Below are 1093 nucleotides of genomic sequence, written 5' to 3'. Positions count from 1 at the left end.
ATCTCTGCCATCCCCCTTAATACTCCCCTGTTAGTCCTAGATATAAAAGACTGCTTCTTCTCCATCCATTTACACAATAATGATTGCCAACATTTTGCCTTCTCAGTTCCAAAAATTAACAATTCTGGGCCAGCTGATCGATATGAGTGGTGAGTTCTGCCACAGGGTATGGCAAATAGCCCTACAATATGCCAGGAGGCCATTGCAAATGCACTAACACCCCTAACACCCCTTTTACAAAAAGGCCTACATGTTTATCATTACATGGATGACCTCTTGGTCTGGCAAGATGAGGATTCCTCTCTAGAAGACCTAAAAGATGCTATGATAAACACTCTAGAGACAAAAGGTTTTATGATAACCATAAATAAAATACAATTAGCTCCCCCCATTACCTTTCTGGGGACTGAAATAATGCCTACTACTGTTAGGCCCCTTAAACCTATCCTGGATGTCCCCCATCCCCTTACCCTTAATTCCCTTCAGAGCTTTTTAGGCAACATTAATTGGCTAAGGCCCTGGCTTTCCATCCCCACAAGTCAATTACAGCCACTCTTTGATCTCTTAAAGGGAGACAAAAACCCAGCCTCCAGACGGTATCTAAACCCAGATGCAAAAAAGGCTCTCCAAATAATTAACAACCACTTCCAAAAGGCATTACTAGCCAGATATGACCCCAAGCTACCTGTTCAACTCTTAATCTTTAACTCCTCCCCCACCATGGTGGGAGCAATTCATCAGCCACACGGAGTACTAGAATGGCTTCACATGCCAGTAGGGGGTGCTCCTCGCTTTCTTACAGAAGTAGACACTCTTGCATCTATGATTTATCAAGGAAGAGAGAGAACCCTACAAATTATAGGGAAAGAACCTGATACCCTTATTATCCCCTTCCCATTTTCAGACGTACAATGGCTCCTAAAACATCACTCCTCTTTTTCAATTAGCTTAATAGGCTTCCCAGGACAAATTGATAATCACTATCCCAAAGATAAATGGATGTCAGTTATTCCACTATTTTGCTGGCCCCCACCTCGGCTCCTCTGCCCCAAACCCATAAAAAATACTACTACAGCCTTTACAGATGGGGGAA

This window comes from Nannospalax galili, unplaced genomic scaffold (genome assembly GCF_000622305.1).
Source record: "Nannospalax galili isolate Female #2095 unplaced genomic scaffold, S.galili_v1.0 scaffold1225, whole genome shotgun sequence".
Taxonomy (NCBI): domain Eukaryota; kingdom Metazoa; phylum Chordata; class Mammalia; order Rodentia; family Spalacidae; genus Nannospalax; species Nannospalax galili.
This window is presented reverse-complemented; position numbering follows the sequence as displayed.